This window comes from Protopterus annectens, chromosome 15.part0 (assembly GCF_019279795.1).
Source record: "Protopterus annectens isolate FY-2018-M chromosome 15.part0, PAN1.0, whole genome shotgun sequence".
Lineage (NCBI taxonomy): Eukaryota > Metazoa > Chordata > Ceratodontiformes > Protopteridae > Protopterus > Protopterus annectens.
In genome coordinates, this window is record NC_056749.1 from 489,975,839 (window position 1) to 489,988,429 (window position 12,591).

At 45.3% G+C, this 12,591-nt stretch overlaps 1 protein-coding gene and 1 non-coding gene across 2 annotated transcripts in view; both read left to right on the top strand.

Annotated features, from left to right (window-relative positions):
- Nucleotides 1-12,591, top strand: part of VBP1 (VHL binding protein 1) — a 511,617-nt gene that overhangs the window by 365,934 nt on the left and 133,092 nt on the right. The gene's annotated exons all lie outside the window — the stretch shown is intronic.
- Nucleotides 8,502-8,574, top strand: TRNAQ-CUG. The gene has a single exon. It is a non-coding gene; the product is annotated as a tRNA-Gln (tRNA).

Genomic DNA, 12,591 nt, shown 5'->3' on the forward strand with positions numbered 1-12,591 from the left:
GTTTCAGTGCCTTATTTGAGTTTTGCACTACAGTATCTTACTGAATTGCTGGACAAGGGTTTGTCATTCTCTTCTGTTAAGGTTCATGCTGCAGCCATTTCTGCTCACTATGATTGTGACCCACCTTTATGTTCTCATCCTTTGTTCAAACAATTTCTTAGAGGGGCAAAGAATATAAGACCCCCACGTAGAGCTCCTACTCCTTCCTGGGATCTCAATTTTGTTTTGGAGAAACTTACTTTACCTCCTTTTGAACCTGCAGCTACGTCTGAATTGAAGTTTTTGTCTTGGAAGACTGCTTTTTTGTTGGCCATTACTTCTGCTAGGAGGGTATCTGAATTGCAGGCACTCATGGCAGTTGAACCCTTTCTGATATTTCATAAGGACAGAGTTTCTTTGCGAACTAACCCTAATTTTATGCCTAAAGTGATTTCTAATGTGGCCTTGAACCAGTCTATTCATTTGCCTACTTTTTATGCTGATCCCCAAAATAAGGGGGAAAAAGTCTTGCATTCTTTGGATATCCACAGGCAGTTACATTACTATTTGAGCAGAACTAAGGAGTTCAGACAGACTCAACAGTTATTTGTTTCTTTTGCTTTGAGTTCACAAGGGAAAGCTGTTTCAAAGCAGACTATTTCAAAGTGGATTGGTCATTGTATTGCTTTTTGTTATTCTCATCATGGGAAGGATGTTCCTGCTGGGATCAGACCTCATTCTACTAGGGCTACTGCCACATCTACTGCTTTTTGAGGGTGTAGCTACTAAGGATATTTTGGAGGCAGCTACTTGGAGTTCTGTACACACTTTTACTAAGCATTACCATCTCCCTCTTTATTCCAAATCCAGGTCTGGGTTTGCCACTGCTGTTTTACAGGGCATGTTAGCAGCTCCTAATGCTATTTAGTTTGCCAGCCTCCCTTTTCCTTTGCTTTGGGATTCTACCCACAGGTTATGACTGCAGCAATGTGAGACGAAGAACATAGTACAGTTTTGTACCTACCATAAATGTAGATGTTCGAGGATCTACATTGCTGCAGTCCAATTATCCCTCCCTCCTTCCCCTCTATAGTTGGTGGTGGCTGTTTTTTTTATTTTAGGATTATCTCTTTTTCCACACTGGTGGTTGTTAGGCCTTTACTTTTTTGGCTCTGGCCTTCTTTCATTCTTAGGCCTTCTGACATCTGGGGCAAGAAAGACTGAGGATATGACGTCGGTCATGCGCTTAAGTACTACGACGTACTGATGTCAGCTCTAGGCGACAATGACCGACGCCAGCCCAGCTCTTTGGTATTCGGGCCGATCGAGGACAGCGGACTTACCCACAGGTTATGACTGCAGCAATGTAGATCCTCGAACATCTACATTTATGGTAGGTACAAAACTGTACTTTTTTAGTACCGCAACATGTACATTAAAAGAAACTCACTTTACATGTTAAACTTGTGCAAACATTCTCTTGCAGCTGCTATAATTGCATACAAACAGTCCAGGAAATAAGGGAGATTCAGTTGAGTACTACAACTACAGTAGTCTTCTCTGGACCCGGGTTTGTTGTAGGGTTGACATGATGCCCTTGTTGGTTGGCTGCTGCAGTACCACAACTCATTGGTGGGCTGCGGCTGTAAGCAACTGAAATCTTACACCTAAAGTCTGACAGGCAGTCAGGCACTGCTTCACGAAGCAGATGTCATCACGCACGACCTTGCACGTTGATGTTGCAGGATACACTGGTGATGATGTCAGCCGTACTTTAAAATTGTAAATAAAACAAGAAATCTGGACTTGAGGGAGCCACTCGGGAATTCGTGGCACCCCATTCTTTTATCCTCAAAACCAGTAAATTCTGAGGAATTTGGTATGGTTGAGAGGTATGTCTACAGCATGGACTAAAAGGTTTCTTAGGAGGAGTAACAGTATGATACTTGGAGTAGGAGAGCAGTGGCCCCACAGTGTCATTTGCTGGAAGCCCCTAAAATGTCAACACCAGCCCTATTTGGAGGAATAGACAAAGTGGATGAAGCTGTATTCATGTTGTTGGTACAGTAGTTTAGTACCCTGTGACTGAGCAACTTTCACTAATAAAGAAATGGGTGGGCTTTCTGAAGTGAAGAATGTTAGTTTCATTTTATTTGTAATGTTATTAATGTGAATGGATGTAGATTGATGGGTGTAGGTACAGGCCAGGGTATTTGAAGGAAGGGGCAATTGTATGAAATAGTGGTGAAAATGAAAAAAGTTTGTTTATACGTATGACCTTGGTTTTGTCCTGAATATGAGATTTTGCATTACAAAACCCCAAACACTCTGAAGACACAGGATTATAGATGTTCACCGTGTTACACTGCTGCAGTCATTACACTTGGGTTATCCTGCCGTCAGGCGGTTCCCCAGTTGGCCTGAGTTCCAAAGTCTTGGTCCCGCGTTGGCTGCTGTCACCTCCTCCCTGATGTCAGTGCGACAGGGGTATATAAGATGCAGTCGACGCCATTTTCTTGGTCTTTCTTGCCGCGCGGTGCCTGAAGCAAAAACAGTTGGCAAGTGCCGGTCGGCTGTCTCCTGAGATTTTCAATCCGAATCCAGAACCGAAAACTTTTTTTTGCCTCAGACCGATGTCAGTAAAAGTTAATAACTGTATTTCTTGTGGGAAGCAAATACCTCATAAGGATTTCCATTCCTATTGTATCCCATGCCTAGGCCCAGACCACGATGTCACTGGTTGTCGGTTTTGTGCTAGGTTTAACAAGCGCACTATTAAACGTCTGATTTTGTCCGACATTATTTTGGTAGAAAATTTAAATTATACCATGCCGTCGGAACTTCTGACTACCAGAATACATAAAAAGTGCAAAGACAAGGATAGGCATCCAAGGCCCAAAACTGACGACGAAGTCTCTTCTAGGCCAGTCGCCATTTCTCCGGTTTTCAGCAAGGCGCCTTCGCAGCCTCTGACGACCGCTTCTGTAGAACCACAGGCCGCCTCTGACTCCCACGTGGAGATGGTTGGGCCTTCGGACGCACATGTTATTCAGCCCACCGAGACGAACCTTTCAGAGGGATCCGGAGTATCTGAGCAACCCATAGCTTCAGAGGGTGTCTTCAGACCTACTCAGTTGAGCATTAACCCCTCAGCTAAGTCTAAGCCTCTTTTAAAATCAAAGAAACAAATACAGCATTCGCCAGGGCAGGCCTCCATGTCTAAGAAACAAATGCTCAAAATGGCCGAAGACCTAATCACTCTGATCAGGGGGTCACATCCCCCTCCTGATAAAAGGCCTAGACAGGATGCAGACTATGACTCATCTGACCAGGTGTCCATCTCTTCTGATTCATCCTCAGACCTAGGATACTCTCTTCACCCCTTATGAGGATTCTGATGATGAGGAATCAATTCCATCAGTCTCACCACCTGAGGACTACTCCTTTGGGGAAACTCTACATACCACGAGGGAGTATTTCCACTGGGAAAGCCAGGATTACTCAGAATCCAAGAAAAGGCTCAGAGACTTCCTTTTATTATCTCAACACAGACCCCTTGCTGTTCCGCGAGTGTTAGATATTGTGGATGATGTGTATACTGAATCCAGCTTAAATCCTGATTCCTTACCTCCAGCCCCTGTTAAACCTGACAGATACTACAGAGTCCCTGACTCGCATACATTTCTGTATAAAAGCCCTGTAGTTGACCCTGAAACTATTTCTCAGGGACCCAAAGGAGTTAAGGCCTCATCAGCCAAGAATCCAGTTCCCTCTGACAGAGATTCCAGAGCATTAGACAGATGGGGAAAGAAAGTATATACATCTGCAACTTTAGCAATGAGAGCCTTAAATTGCCAGTTTCACATGCTAAAATATCAGCAATTTTTACTGTCTCAGTTAAAACAAAAAATGCTTCCAGAATCAGATCCTCCTAATTTTAAAGAAATGCAGGATTTATTGCATGCAGTTGAACAAGTGGGAAAGCATACTTTGCAATGTGGTTTTGATTCTCTAGAGGCCTCCTGCAGAGCAGCAGTTACAGGCTTTGTCATTAGAAGACATGCTTGGTTAAAAGAATAAGAAGTTATGTGCCTACCATAACGTTCATTGCTAGTTGTCTTCTCGCCTTCTTTATTGCTGGTTGGGTTCGGAGCCGATCCTCTGCTCCGACTCTGCCATCTTCAAAAGCTTGAGAGCTGCTTACTGGCTCGAGGCCCCCCTATATCCCATGATGCCTGGTGCTAGATACCCAGATCTCGTTTGGTAAACCTAACTACAGACATAATAATAACAATTATAATAGTACAGTAAACTGTAGTAGGATACATGAACCTACTGGAGAGACTGATGGTCAGAAGTTATAACCAGAGAAGACTCAGCCAGTGATAAAAAAAAATCATAAGGAACACTTCTCGGTCTACTAGGATAGGGGGATGGAGGGTGGGACGCAAGAAAGAAGGCGAGAAGAAAACTAACATGGAACGTTATGGTAGGTACATAACTTCTTAATGTTAAGTTGTGTATCTTGCCTGATTGGACAGTGTCCCTAGCACCTTAATCCTGGGTGGCTCATCGGAACAAACTCTTCAGAACAGTGGAACCAAAATCAGCTCTGCTCCTGGAGGCCACATCCAGCTTATAATGTGAAATGAAGGTATGTGGATTAGCCCAAGTAGCTGCCGCACAAATAGTTTCCATTGGCAATCTGGCCTGAAAAGCCACTGAAGTAGCTAGAGATCTGGTGAAGTGACCTTTTGGTTTAGCAGGAAGCTCTTTATTCCTTAACTGATATATAAATGTAATAGATGTCAACCACCTAGATAAGGTTACTTTCGACACCGGTATACCTTGTTTACCCTCAGCATAGGACCGGAACAACTGGTCTGATTTGCTTGGTTCTATGCAAGTAAAAGCGTAATTTTCTATGAACGTCCAACTGGTGTAACTTGTATTCTGCCTTGTTGGAATAATTTGGAAAAAACACAGGTAGGTCAATGGACTGATTCAAATTATTATCAGAAGTAACCTTTGGAAGAAAGGAAGGGTTAGTCCGAAGAGAAACTCTATCCTTGTGAAAAACTAGGTAAGAAGGATGAACACAAAGAGCCTGAAGTTCAGAAACTCTTCTAGCCGACGTAACTGCAACCAGAAGAAGGGTTTTCCAAGAAAGAAACTTCAAGGAACAAGAAGCTGCCAGATGTCCTTCAAGGATGCATCTGCAGTCCTTACAAATGGGTTGTCCTGGCCTCAGGCAGCCCTTCGGTCGGCCGGATTCCAAAGTCTGGGTCTGGCCTCGGCTGATGTCGCACTTCACCCGACGTCATAGCTGCAGTTCAGCGGGTATAAAGGCATCAGCCGACGCCATTTTCCTCAGTCTTTCTTGCCGCGTGGTGCCCGAAGCAGAAGCTGTTTGCAAGTGCCGGTCGGTCAGAACCAGAGATTGCTACTACCGAAGACTTCTAAAAAGCTAAGTACCCCGTTGGGGACTCTTTCTTGCCTCAGCCGATGTCAGAAAAAGTGAATAACTGTTTAACTTGTGGGAAACAAATACCTCATAAAGATTTCCACTCTTACTGCCTACCTTGTTTAGGCCCAGACCACGACGTAGCAGCTTGTCTAGCCTGTGCTTCCTTCAACCGATGAACACTTAGACGTCGGTCGGAGTTTGCAGAGGAGTTTTTCGGCTCCGCTTTTGCTTATATCATGCCGTCGGAGACTCCGACTTCACATTTAGCTGAAAAGCGTAAGGAAAAGGACCGACACTCGCGGTCCACGGTTTCGGCCGAAACCGCGGTTAAGCCAACCGCGAGTGTCTCGGTTTCGGCCGAGTCCAGTTCTTCCTTAGGCCGAAAGCCTGCCTCCTTCTACCGAGGCCTCTTCCAGCATGGCTGAATCTGCTACTGAAAATCCACCTGCTCTCAGGATTTATCAGATACTATCCCCTTAGATGTATCTACTCCTGCACGTGGAGCTGCTAGGCCCCCTGCATCCATGTCAATTAAGGCTTTTGCCAGGGCTAAAGCAGCTAAATCTTCAAAGGCCGTGCCTGCAAAAGCCCCCTCCCACAGGCCTAGCTCTAGTACTCAAATGCTTAGTCTAGCAGAGGATCTCATTTCTTTGATCAGGGGAACCCAGTCTCACCCTGACAGGGCCTCTCACCCACCTCCAGAGAAGAGGCTTAGGGCAGAGCCCCCTGAGCCAGTTTCTTCAGATTATTCCTCTGATGATTCAGAAAATACAAATCCTCCTGAGGGCCCTTATTCTCCTTATGAGGACTCTGATGCAGAGGATTCCATACCTTCTGCCTCTCCTCCTGAGGAATTTTCTTTTGGGGAAACCTTACATGCTATGAGGGAACAATTCCAATGGCAGGGCCAGGATTTCTCTGACTCTAGGAAAAGGCTTAGGACCTTTTTACATCTGCCACAACATAGGCCTTTAGCTATTCCTCCAGTACTTACAGTTGTGGATGATGCATTTAATGATGCTTGTACTGCCCCTGACTCTCTGCCTCTGGCCCCTGCTAAGCCCGACAGATAGTACAGGGTTCCGGACACACATTATCATTTGTATAAGGCTCCTATTGCAGATCCAGAAACTATTTCACAGGGCCCCAAAGCTGTAGCAGCTGCCTCTGCTAAAACCCTCCCTCTGAAAGAGAATCTAGGGCATTGGAGAGATGGGGTTTAAAAAGTTTATACTTCTGCTACTCTTTCGGCTAGGGCCTTAAACTGTCAATTCCACATGATTCAGTATCAGGAATTTCTGTTAGATCAGCTCACTAAAAAACTGTCCTCGCCTGAACCTTTAGACCGTAAGTCCCTTCAGGATTTGGTGCATAACACTCAGCAGGTCAATAATCATTCCTTAAAATGCGGCTATGATGCACTGGAGGCTTCCTTTAGATCAGCTATGACTGGTACAGTGATCAGAAGGCATGCATGGTTAAAAGAGCAATCCTTACCAGAACATGTAAAGTCCAAGCTTCTAGATGCTCCCATGGAAAAGCACAGTTTGTTTGGTTCCCCTGCACAGCAAGTGTTGAAGAAGGTGGAAGAAAAAGCTAAATCTGTCCAGACAGTCAAGGATTTCTTACAGGTCCAGCCTCCGAGGTTTAGTAGGAACTGGCCTTCCAAGAATTGGTCCTTTCCAGACACCACCAGAGCACAGAGAAGTAGAAATAGACGCCCTAGAGGCAGAGGTCAATCCAGAGGTGCCTACAGGGGACGTCAGTGGCAGCCTAACAGCCAGAGAACTACTGCCACAGACCCAGCCACTACCACTTCTACAGGACAATCACAGTGACTTGGCTCTGAAACCGCCTACCAGGGAACAACTGGCAGCACCCTTAGGCGGAAAATTAGCCTTATTTTCAGTAAATTGGCATTACATTACAGGAGACAAATGGATTTTACAGACAATAGACAAAGGCTACAGGTTTCACTTCCATACTCTTCCAAGGAAGAGAGGAATGCCAAACCTACCTCCAAACCAACGGACAAACGCTCTACAGCAAATAGACCACTTACTAAGGATGAGAGCTATAGAAAAGGTACCGGCTATGGAACAAGGACAAGGATTTTATTCAAGGCTTTTCCTAGTACCAAGAAAGGAAAACCAATGGAGACCTATCCTCGACCTGTCCGCTTTAAACACATACCTCATTGTTCCAAAATTCAAAATGCTGACCCTACAGCAACTCCTTCCCATGCTGGGCAAGGAGTCTTGGCTGGTGACTCTGGATCTCAAGGAGGCATACCTGCACGTCCCCATACGACCAAATTGCAGAAGATACCTCAGATTTCTTGCAGGATCAGAGCATTATCAATTCTCAGCATTGCCTTTTGGCTTATCTATTGCGCCCAGAGTATTCACAAAATGCCTGGCATCAGTAATTGCTCATTGCAGGCTTCAAGGAATTCAAATTTATCCATACCTGGACGACTGCCTGTTACAAGTGGACAGCAAAGACAAATTAACAAAAGATTTGAAAGGTTATTCACCTGCTGCAAGCCCTGGGATACACAGTCAACACAAAAAAGTCAACACTGATACCATCCCAAAGGATAACCTTCCTGGGTGCAGAACTGGACACATCAAACCAGATGGCATTCTTCACAGCAGAAAAACAGAAGCAGCTACCTCTCTACTTCATGGCATTAACAACGCAGAACCAGCTTACAGCAAGGAAAATCCTGCAAGCCCTGGGTTACATGTCATCCTGCATAATATTAATTCCACATGCCAGACTACATATAAGGAAGTTGCAATGGTACCTGAGGAATTTATGGTCTCAGCACAAGCACAGCCTAGAAACCCAAATTCCAATAATTCCATGCCTGAAGCAAGAATTCCAGTGGTGGGCCCAGGCCTGTCAATTGAACAAAGGACTACCCTTCCACAGGCCTCACCCAAGCCAGACTATCACCACGTACGCCTCAGACCTCGGTTGGGGGGCACACATAGTGGACAAGTGCATACAAGGCTTATGGACTCAAGACCAGATGATCCTACACATAAAGGGCCAAGTGGCCTAATGGATAAGGCATCAGCCTCTGGAGCTGGGGATTGTGGGTTCAAGTCCCACCTGGGTCGATACAAAGTAAAAGCCACCAACAAAACAGTCTTCCAAGAACAATGCTGCAGAAAGGAAGAAATGGAAAGCTCAAAGGGGAGTGAGTAAATTTCAAAACCATCACAAGGAAATGGGGACTGCCAGAAATAGACCTGTTCGCATCCCCACACAACCACCAATTGAAAAAATTCTGCACAAGGACATACCACCCACTTGCTTGGAAGGTGGACTCCCTATCCTTCAGTTGGGAAAACCTGACAGCATATGCATTCCCACCTCTTCCTTTGATGCACAAAGTGCTACTGAATATCAAAGAAGATCACCCGAGGATCATCTTGATAGCTCCAGATTGGCCGAGGCAACATTGGTACCCGCTACTGAGGAGTATGTCCCGGGAACACGCATGGCCTCTCCCCCTTCTACCTCTACTGCTAACACAGAACAACTTCAAAATCCTGCATCCAAACTTAAAAACACTGCAGCTAGCTGCTTGGAACATTACATAAGGAAAAATAACCCAGATTTATCTCAAAGGGTTAAAGACATTATCTTGGAGGCTCGCAGACCCACAACAAGGAAAACTTATTCAGCAAAATGGAAAAGATATCTCATTTGGAGTGCAACAAAAGGAGTAGATGCATCAGTGGCAAACATAGCTAACATCCTGGAATACTTAGCAGAGCTTTTCCACAATGGTCTGTCTTACTCCTCCATTAAGATTCATGCATCAGCAATTTCAGCAGAATACAACATGGATCCTCCAGTCTTTTCTCAACCTCTACTCAGGCAGTTTCTCAGAGGAATTAAAAATGTAAAGCCACCAAGGAAACCACCATTGCCTACATGGGACTTGAACTTTGTGTTAGAAAAGTTGACACTTCCCCCATTTGAACCAGCAGCAACAGCAGAATTACAGTACTTATCTTGGAAGACTGCATTTCTGCTTGCAATCACTTCAGCTAGAAGGGTTTCTGAATTACAGGCATTAATGGCAGTACAGCCCTTTCTTATCTTCCATCAGGATAGTGTCCATGAGAACTAATCCTACCTTTATGCCAAAGGTGGTCTCCAGGGTATCATTAAACCAAGCAATACACCTACCAACATTCTTCCCCAACCCACAGAACAGGGGGGAAAGATTGCTGCATACCTTGGATGTACACAGACAGTTGCGCTACTACCTGGACAGAACCAAGAACAATAGAAAAACTGACCAGCTTCTGGTAGCATATGCAACAGGAATGGAAGGAAAAGCAATTTCAAAACAAACGATCTCAAAATGGATAGGAAATTGCATTAGATTTTGTTACTCTTTTCATGGAAAGGCAACTCCAGAAAACATCAGACCTCACTCCACAAGGGCTACAGCCACTACTACAGCTTTCTTACGAGGAGTGGCTACCAAAGACATTTTAGAAGCTGCTACTTGGAGCTCCGTGCATACATTTGCCAAGCATTATAATCTACCTTTATACTCCAGATCCCGAGCAGGTTTTGCCACTGCTGTTTTGCAAGGGATCTTAACTACACCATAAACTCTTAGTGCCTCCTTAGTGCCTCCTCCCCCAGTTTGGCTATGGTATTCTACCCATTTGTAAGGACTGCAGATGCATCCTTGAAGGACATAGTACAGTTTTGTACCTACCATAAATGTAGATGTCCGAGAGGTATGCATCTGCAGTCAGGATTACCCACCCTCCTTCCCCTCTGTGGTACTCCTAGGGTATTTGCCCATCTTGTAGCTAGCTGGGGGAATCTATTATGGTGTATTTGTTTGTATATATGTATATACATGTTTATCTCTATTTGCTATCTATTGTTTGGAAACATTAGCACTTATCCAAATTTAGCCTTCCTAGAGGGCACCTGGCATCTGGGGCAAGAAACACTGAGGAAAATGGCGTAGGCTGATGCCGTTATACCCGCTGAACTGCAGCTATGACGTCGGGTGAAGTGCGACATCAGCCGAGGCCAGACCCAGACTTTGGAATCCGGCCGACCGAAGGGCTGCCTGAGGCCAGGACAACCCATTTGTAAGGACTGCAGATGCATACCTCTCGGACATCTACATTTACGGTAGGTACAAAACTGTACTTTCAAAGGGGGGCAGCATCAGGGAAGCTAAAATCAAATTCAGATCCCACAGAGGCGGGGGATCTCTTACTGGGGGCCTGAGTAAAGTGGTCCCTTTAAGAAAGGCTTTACAAAGCTTATGGGACATGATGCTTGTATCAGATAGGCCCGTATGAAAGTTTGAAATTGCAGCTAGCTGAACTCTAATCGTGGCAGAAGAGGATCCAGCTCGAAAAAGTTCCGCTAGAAATTCTAAAATATGGTGCACAGGGGCTGAAAAGGGATCCATTTTCCTGGTCTCTGCCCATAAGGAAAAACGTTTCCACTTACTAGCATAAGTTTTTCTAGTGGTAGACTTATGCAAGGATAAGATGATTTCACCCACCGAGTGGGAGATGGAAGCCTGGCTAAGGTCGGAGATGGAGAAACCAAGCAGTAAGCTGGAGAGATTGAAGAGATTGGTCCCGGTGGGAAGAGTTCTGAAGAACTTGCAATGCTAAAAGCACTGCTCTCATCTCCAAGACATTGATATGCAGATGGTACTCGTGAGGCTGCCAGGTACCTTGGACTGTTCTGCCCTGAAAATGCCCCACCCCACCCAATCAGGGAGGCGTCTGTGGTCACCGTAGCTACTGGAGGAGGGAGAACGAATGGTCTGCCCTGGCGTAATAATGGGGAAACCATCCACCAAACAAGTTGGTTTTTGCATGACTGTGTGATCATTATCATGTGAGGGAGTTGCTGGAAGGACCATTGAGTGAACAGCATCCACTGAAGAATCCTCATGTGAAAACGTGCAAGGGGGACTAGTATGATCGCCGCTGCTATGAGACCCAATGTTTTTAGGACTAATCTGGCCTGAATCTTTTTGCATCCTAATAAGACCTGCACATGTCGAATAGCTAACACTCTGTCTACTGGAAGTCTCGCTGACATGTCCTTTGTATTTAAGTTTGCGCCTATAAAGGTGATAGATTGACAAGGCGACAATGCAGACTTTTTGAAATTTATTGTGATGCCTAGTTTGGAGCACGTTTGGATGGTGTAGTCTCCGGCTCGCAGCAGGTGATGCCTGGTGGTTGCAATAAGGAGCCAGTTGTCTAAATATGGAAACACCTGGAATCCTTGCCGTCTCAGGTGAGCGGTAACTACTGCCAAACATTTGGTGAGCACCCTGGGGACTGTGGTGAGACCAAAGGGCAGAGCTCTGAACTGATAATGACTGGCTCCCAGCTGGAAGCGGAGGAATATTCTGGAGCGTCTGTCCATTTTGATATGGTAGTACGCGTCCTGAAGATCTATGGAGCACATCCAATTGTCCTGACCCAGAAAGGGTAAAATGGACTCTAGCATGACCATCCGGAACTTCGTTCTTTGAACAGACCTGTTTAGTCTGCTGAGATCCAGAATGGGTGTCCAGTCCCCTGTCTTTTTTGGTACCAAAAATAACCTTGCGTAAATTCCGGATCCTTGTTGGTCTGCTGGGACTGACTGGATGGCTCTTTTTCTTAGCAGTTTTGAAATTTCTTGAACTGCTTGATCCCTTAGATTGGGTGGAACATCTGGAAGGGATTTGTTGGTAAAGTGTGAAGTGTGAAAGAAGGGGAATGTTCATCGTGCATACAGCTGCAGTCATAACAGATGGGTTTTCCTGCCGTCAGGCGGGTCCTCGGTCGGCCAAATTCCAAAGTCTAGGTCCGGCGTCGGATGTCGTCGCTTCTTCCCTGACGTCAGTGCGACAGGGGTATAAAAGAACCAGCCGACGCCATTTTCTTCAGTCTTTCTTGCTGCGTGGTGCCCGAAGCAGAAGCAGTTCGCAAGTGCCAGTCAGCCAGCTCCTGAGATTACGAAAATTTTTCAACCAAAGTCTTCTTGAAAGCTAAGTACCCCGTTGGGGAAACTTTTCTTGCCTCAGACCGATGTCAGACAAAGTTAATAATTGCATTTCATGTGGGAAGCAAATA